Source organism: Sinocyclocheilus grahami, unplaced genomic scaffold (genome assembly GCF_001515645.1).
Source record: "Sinocyclocheilus grahami isolate Dianchi unplaced genomic scaffold, SAMN03320097.WGS_v1.1 scaffold575.1, whole genome shotgun sequence".
Lineage (NCBI taxonomy): Eukaryota > Metazoa > Chordata > Actinopteri > Cypriniformes > Cyprinidae > Sinocyclocheilus > Sinocyclocheilus grahami.
The window spans coordinates 713,624-721,569 of NW_015505754.1; positions in this window are offsets into that span (position 1 = coordinate 713,624).

The following is a 7,946-nucleotide window of genomic DNA, read 5'->3' on the forward strand; positions in this document are numbered from 1 at the left end:
GGGCATCTCAGGAACCGCACTCCAGTGGTTTGAGTCTTATCTCTCTGATTGGTCCTTCAAGATATCTTGGAGAGGTGAGGTGTCTAAGTCACAACATCTAACTACTGGGGTGCCCCAGGGCTCAGTTCTTGGACCCCTTCTCTTCTCTGTATACATGGCATCACTAGGTTCTGTCATTCAGAAACATGGCTTTTCATATCACTGCTATGCTGATGACACTCAACTCTACCTCTCATTCCATCCTGATGATCCGACGATAGCTGCTCGCATCTCAGCTTGTCTAACAGACATTTCTTGCTGGATGAAGGACCATCACCTTCAACTCAACCTTGCCAAGACCGAACTGCTATTGGTTCCATCAAACCCATCGTTTCATCACAATTTCACCATCCAGTTAGGCACATCAACCATAAATCCTTCAAAAACAGCCAGAAACCTTGAAGTTATGATTAATGATCAGCTGACTTTCTCAGACCACATTGCTAAAATTGCCCGGTCCTGCAGATTTGCTTTATTCAACATCAGGAAGATGAGGCCCTTTCTTTCGGAACATGCTTCACAACTCCTTGTTCAAGCTCTTGTTCTATCCAGGCTGGACTATTGCAATGCTCTCTTGGCAGGTCTTCCAGCCAGTTCTATCAAACCTTTACAATTAAACCAGAACTTTTTAACGAGCCGAAAAGAATGCACGTCACACCTCTGTTTATCAGTTTGCACTGGCTACCAACAGCTGCTCGCATAAAATTTAAGGCATTAATGTTTGCCTACAAAACTAGCTCTACAGCCCTTTACCTAAATTCATTACTTCAGACTTATGTGCCCCCTAGAACCTTGCGTTCTGCAAGTGAACGGCGTATTATTGTGCCATCTAAAAGAGGCACAAATCCAGGCTGGACTATTGCAATGCTCTCTTGGCAGGTCTTCCAGCCAGTTCTATCAAACCTTTACAATTAAACCAGAACTTTTTAACGAGCCGAAAAGAATGCACGTCACACCTCTGTTTATCAGTTTGCACTGGCTACCAACAGCTGCTCGCATAAAATTTAAGGCATTAATGTTTGCCTACAAAACTAGCTCTACAGCCCTTTACCTAAATTCATTACTTCAGACTTGTGCCCTCTAGAAGCTTGCATTCTGCAAGTGAATGTCGCTTTATTGTGCCATCCCAAAGAGGCACAGAATCACTTTCACAAACTTTTAAATTAACTGTTCCATCCTGGTGGAATGACCTGCCCAACTCAATCCGAGCGGCTGAGTCCTTAACCATCTTCAAGAATCGGCTAAAAACACATCTCTTCCATCTTTATTTGACCCTCTAACTCTAGCACTCTCTATTCTAATTCTATTCTTTATACAAAAAAATTAAAATAAAAAAACGTGCCCCTTTTAGACTTGCACTCTATTTATTTATTAACTGCTTGCTTTCTTTAAAAAAAAAAAAAACTAACTGATCTTTTTGCATTCTATCTATTTGTTTTCTTTTTATTTATTTATTTTTTATTACAATTATAATTCTGACTTTCTGACTTCTGATTACCAAAAGCAAAAAAGACCTCTAACACTAGCTTGCACTATTCCATCTTTATTTGACCCTCTAACTCTAGCACTCTCTATTCTAATTCTATTCTTTATACAAAAAAATTAAAATAAAAAAACGTGCCCCTTTTAGACTTGCACTCTATTTATTTATTAACTGCTTGCTTTCTTTAAAAAAAAAAAAAAACTAACTGATCTTTTTGCATTCTATCTATTTGTTTTCTTTTTATTTATTTATTTTTTATTACAATTATAATTCTGACTTTCTGACTTCTGATTACCAAAAGCAAAAAAGACCTCTAACACTAGCTTGCACTATTCTTTTTCTATTCTATCTGTTTTCTTTTTATTTATTATATGATTTAAAAAACCTTGCTACGTGTACTGCATTAAGCTAACTGAGACTTGTTATAGCACTTGCATATTATTTCTCTTTTGTTGATTTTGATTGCTTCCATTGTCCTCATTTGTAAGTCGCTTTGGATAAAAGTGTCTGCTAAATGTCTAAATGTAAATTTTAATAAGCACACATCCTCCCCAAATATATTGCATAATACAGTATTTAAATTTGTGCAATACCTAAAACATCCAGGCACACTATAGTAATATGAATTTGCGGAAAATATGTACTTATATACAAGTAAACACACATATATATATATATACACACACACACACACACACACACACACTGTTATTACTGATATTATATATTAAGATAGTATAAGATATTATTTAAATAAATTAATACTTTTATACAGCAAGCACACATTAAATTGATTAAAAGTGACAGTAAAGACATTTAAAATATTACAAAATATTACAAAATATTTCAATTTAAAATAAATGCTGTTCTTGTGAGTTTTCTATTTATCAAAAAAATGTGTCACTGTTTCCACCCAAACATGAAACAGCACAACTGTTTTCAATATTGATAATAATCAGAAATGTTTCTTGAGTAAATCAGCATATTAGAATGATTTCTGAAGATCATGTGACCCTGAAGACTGGCGTAATGATGCTGAAAATTCAGCTTTGATCACTGGAATAAATTAGAAAACAGCTATTTTAAATTGAAATAATATTTCACAATATTACTGATTCACTGTATTTTTCATCAAATAAATGCAGCCTTGGTGAGCATAAAAGACTTCTTTCAAAAACATGAAAAAAATCTTACCGAACGGTATGTACATTAAACCTATTACTATTCTGTTTGATCAAAAGCCATGTATAACAATGTCTGAATGTCACTGCATTAGACAACAAAATATTAAAGCAAGTGTCTGTATCTGCACAAATGCTTCCGTCACTTTTCTTCATTTCTTATGAAGTCTCAGTGAGTTTGAGCTGGTGTTCTGGTGATTTTTAGTGGGTGTAAGAAGTCACTTCTCCTCAAGTTCACACAGGTGTCCAGCAGAGGAACCACAGGTGTAGAAAATCACATTAACTATCAGCATGATCCACTAACCGCAAACAAACCCATTCACAAAACACCATCTTCATTTTTAACACTACATATTTTGATTAAGCATTCTACAAACTTCTTTTTGTCAAACATTTCTGAACAGCTTCTTTCGTCTGTGTTTTATATCTAATGCGATGACATTCATAAATTTTTAAGCGTGTCTTAAGCGTCCAAATACTTCTGGGGCTGCTGTATGGAGACAGAGAGATGTGCTCTTGGGCTGGTGAATTATTAAGGATTACTAATATGTCCTAAAATGTCTCTCTGCCCCATCCATTAATAACCTGTCACATCTATCCATCCATCACTTGCTCTCAAACACACAGGATAAAGGTCAGGAAGGTCATGCTGGTGTCCACCTGGTGGATGAATGTATAGCGTGTGTGTGTGGAGGTTCAGATTCTTCTAGAGTTTCAGAGTTTCTCTCTGCTTTTCTTTCTGGTTTTTCAGCTGTGTCTCTCTCTCTCTATTTCTCTCGCATGGCTTCGCGCCTGCCGGTCTATCTCCACAGCCGAGCTGGTCGTTGCCGCAAGCAACGAGAAGCTGTCGTTTCTTGTTAACATCTTTGCGGTGACCATGTTCCTTGATTAGAGCTAGTGTGTGTGTTAGTGTGTGTGTGTGTGTGTGTGTTAGGGGGGTGTTAGTGATGGTGCTCTTCTGCCCCCACCCGAAACTTACCCTCACCCCCCCCCAAACACAACCCCCAGAGCTAGTCTTAAAGATCAGTGATTTGGTCAATTGGCCTGGCACATCCTATAGCACTCAAACCCTGTGACACGCCAGCAGACCAGTCACACACACAGACGGTCACGGGCATGTGTGGAGCTGCAAGTGATGCTTTCTGAGCACACATTTGCACGAGTTTATGATGGAGCGAGGGACAAAGACACGAAATAAAGATCACAAAAAAAGATAGATAAAATGATAGATAGAACGATGGATGGATGGATAGAGAGACAGACAGATGGATAGTTGGAGATGGATTTAATAGTATCTTCAGCAGACATCCTGTGTTAATAATGGATGTCACTCCAACCACAGGAAGCAGAAAGACTAAATTTGTACATTTTACCACAACTTTACCACAAAAAGCTGCATTAGTGCTCACACACACAGACGTGCCCTTCACACACTTCAACATGCCATTAACTGAACTGAACAAGCATATTGTTTCCTTAAAACAGTGTCAGGACTTGTGTGTGTCCGTTTCCTCTTCCTCTTCACACTCATCTCTGACAGGTTCAAATCTGTGCTGCACTGTGTCCCACCAATCTATAGGTGCTCCATTATGTTAAATAGAATTGAACTGTCTCTAATAATGACTGCTAATATGGAAAAAGTAGGGACATTCTAAGGAAATGATTTGTGTCCTGTTATAATGAATATATTGAACTTAATCACATTATTTAATAGATCTGTCAATTTTTTTCAATGCAAAAAAACTTTTAGAGTACAGAAATAATTGTATTTACTTAATTTAATTAAAATATCAGTCAATTTGCATGTCCCAATTACCACCATTAAATTTCGATGGGTTATATGGAATAAAACAAATCAAATTATACTTAAATTTTGCTTTTACTGAAATTAAAATATCATTCTTTCACTATGTAGGTTTTTTTTTTTAAAATGAAGAAACCTCTCAAGGTTGACACAGCCACCTCTTGCTTCTTAATTGTAATATTTGAAACATGCTTTTTCTGAAAAGCTGCTTGTGTTAAAAGCTCTACACAAATAAATGTGCATTGAATTGTATTTGTTCTTGCATTATATTTTTAACCTGTTTACTGTGACAATTCCCCCAGTAAAATGATTTTTACATTATATTTAAGAGAATGAGTCATTACTTTTACTGTAATGACCAAAGTTTTTTCTTTGCACAAAAAATTTAATAAAAATTCTGAAACGTTTTGCCACAAATTTAGGTACAAACAAATAAATATTCTAAACCTTTTTTAAAAAAATTGGAAAAGTTTTGCTGTGAATGACCTAGCAGATCAAAGTATAGATTATATAGCTTTTTATATTTTCTGAAGAAAACAGAACACATAGACACAATGCAGGCCAGATTCAAACCTGTGTATACCACACAAGCACCACAGCTCAACATGAAAAGATCTGCACTAACCAGATAATGGCTGCACTATCTGAGGCATCATAGCTGTTAAAAAAGCAAAACGGCCTCTTAAGCAATCAGTAAATTGGCTCAGCTTTTAAGAAATATTATGTTCAAAATGTCACACTGAGAAAGATGCATGAAGATACAGGAAAAAGAACAGGACAGCAAACTGGTGAAAGGCAAACAGAAAAAGGGCAAAGGGAAAAGATAAAGAGAGGCTAACTGGGAAACACAGAGGGAAGAGGAAAAGAGTAACAGACAGAGAGAGACAGAGTGAGTAATACTGCAGCATGGCTTCCCTCTAGCTATAGCTTCTTGACTTGTTTATGTACGGCGGAGAGAGGGGTGAACATATGGTGTACTAAAGCGTGGACTTGTCTTCCCCACACCCACAGGGGGTCTGTCTCACTGTATAACTCACGCATGAGCAGACAGGACAGGGCGCTGTTTCCTGCGTCTCTGTGCCCTGATTATCTCTGCTGCCTACTGCATTTTGTTATATTCATTTATCCAAGCTCTTCTTTTCTTATTTTGCGCAAAAACTCTTGTACATCACAAAATATAACTATGAGAGCTCCCTCGTATCCTCTGAAAGCTCAGGTTGAAGCAGTCAAACGCTGTGCAACCACCACCTGCTCGTGCAAACACTCAAAACTAAATATTAGTGCAAAGCAAAATACATTTACTTAAGCAGCAATTTCATGTAAATATCCAATTATCACTTCTTGAATTAGATTTAACATATTGTTTGAAACATTTATATTATTTTTTGCATAATGCATACCAATTAATTTGACCAGTTTAGTTCTTGCTTTAGGTTTAAAGTAAATAATATTTTAATGCAATGCTTTAGGAATAAATAAATAATCATTTTAAGGCAACTGTTCGATTTGTCTTCAATTTAAGCCGTTTTTCTGAATGTCTGCAATGTTTACAAATGAAATGCAGCAACATTATGCTACCTTTTAAAATACCTTGTTTAGACCCAATTTTAAGGCATCATCACACAAATCTACAAAGAAAACAGTCCCAGAATGAATTGCAACAAGCTCAGTTAAATTAATACAAAGAGTGTGGACACAAGAAGTCAATATACTTAAAAAAAAAAAACATTAATATTAATTTTATATTAATATATAATAATAAAGAATCTGAAAGAAGAAAGTCATATACACCTAGTATGGTTTGAAAGCGAGTAAATCATGGGGTATTTTTCATTTTTGGATGAACTATCCCTTTAACAAATAAATAAAATTTCATTCAAATCAGAAACATCAATTTAAATATTTTCTTTCAGTAAAATATCCTATTAAATATCATCTTAAACCAGGATAAATTTATAGTAAAATTGCATAAGATAATATAACTTGATTTCAGATCATATATATTTTACATTTTATAATAAATCAAATATAAAATATTTTAATAATAATTAAATAGATTTATAAATATTTTTCATATTTAAATATCAGCTTCATTACATTGGAAAATTGCTAAATACATTTAATTCCAAACAGAAAAGTATCAATAAAAATGTTTGCAACAAAATTGTTGCAAAAACACATAATATATACTTTATATATATATATATATATATATATATATATATATATATATATTCCCCATTGCCAATGGGGTATGAAAAGTGAACTTAATTTAAGACATATTTTCTGAAAAAGAATCATAAAGTTTCTGGAACACAGATCAACCAAGGATGTATCGCACCAGCACCACTGACACACAGACCGAGGAGAATTCGACAGGAACACACACACACTCACACACAGACTCACACACACAAACACACACACACTCACACTTGACGTCCCTGAAGGTCGAAGCATTTACAAATACACACACACACAGTTACTCCCTACAGGTCAGTGAATTCACACACAGCCGAACCCTGTAGGTTGTTTGCTGCTCACACACACACACACACACATACACACACACACTCACACACACACTCACCCTGCAGGGTGGGCTGATTGACAGCTCTCCTGATGGCGGGTGGCAGCAGCTGATGTTTCCCCTCATTTCGTCTTCCTGTTGCCTGGGTCAGGTGACACCCACAGGTGCAATGGTGAGCACCCCTAGAGCTCTGCCGATCCACACACATATGGCTGTGTGTGTGTTGATGTTTATATGCATGTTTTTGTCTTGGAGGAAGTAGGGGGGTCAGTTATTCATAGATCAGAATCACGGAGGCAGAAAGCAGATGTTACCCATCACTGTCAGACAGACGCATACACTGACATTAACGCCACACCAGCCACAGATCTAGTGTCTCCACCGCTCCTGGCCACACATACACTGACACAAATGCCAGTCGGAGTTGACGAGTGAACACTGCTATTACTCATACTTACATACTACTCATGTAAATCGCTCAAATGTTGATTGTGAATCCACATACACAATAAACCAACAACTGTTACACTGATGGTCATGACCGAACTGCATTTCTTTTTTTGAAGAATGTTGGTTGTGCAAACAACATTGAAGCCCATTCACTTTCACTGTATGGATAAAAAAAAATAAATTCAAAATATCTTCTTTTGTGTTTCGCAGAACACAAGGTTTAGAACAAAATGACGGTTAGTAAATGACAGAATGATCATTTTTCATTGAACTGTCCATAGTTCATAGTTGAGTAGTTCACCCAAAAAATGAAAATGCTGAAAATGTACTCACTCTCAGGCCATCAAAGATGTAGATGAGTTTGTTTCTTCATCAGATTTGGAGAAATGCAGCATTACATCTCTTGCTCACCAGTGGATACTCTGCAGTGAATGGGTGCCATCAGAATGAGAGTCCAAA